Source organism: Penaeus monodon, chromosome 25, assembly GCF_015228065.2.
Source record: "Penaeus monodon isolate SGIC_2016 chromosome 25, NSTDA_Pmon_1, whole genome shotgun sequence".
Lineage (NCBI taxonomy): Eukaryota > Metazoa > Arthropoda > Malacostraca > Decapoda > Penaeidae > Penaeus > Penaeus monodon.
In genome coordinates, this window is record NC_051410.1 from 21,249,297 (window position 1) to 21,249,658 (window position 362).

Below are 362 nucleotides of genomic sequence, written 5' to 3' on the forward strand. Positions count from 1 at the left end.
CAAAGCACTTTCGTGAAGTACAGAGGGGGGGGTGCGGGGGGGGTGAAGGGTAGCAGATGGGGGGGGATCTTTCCCCGCAATATTGCAAACAGAGAAAAGTTTCGTGCCAACTACAAACACAAATAGAATTCAGTTTCATAAAACTCTACTTTGTCTTGGCGAATAGTTATTGAAAATTTTCCCTGCTGTGATTTGCATATTCATATATTTTTTTGTTTGCGTGCATCTATTGAATGTTAGAAAGTAGAAAGCGTGTGCAATATTATTTACAACAGTGTTAATGTCGGGATCATGCTCCTTTGCTATATTAACAAAAACACAGCTCTTGATCCTGTCCCCGAAGGCAAAGGTTTCGTTCCGGT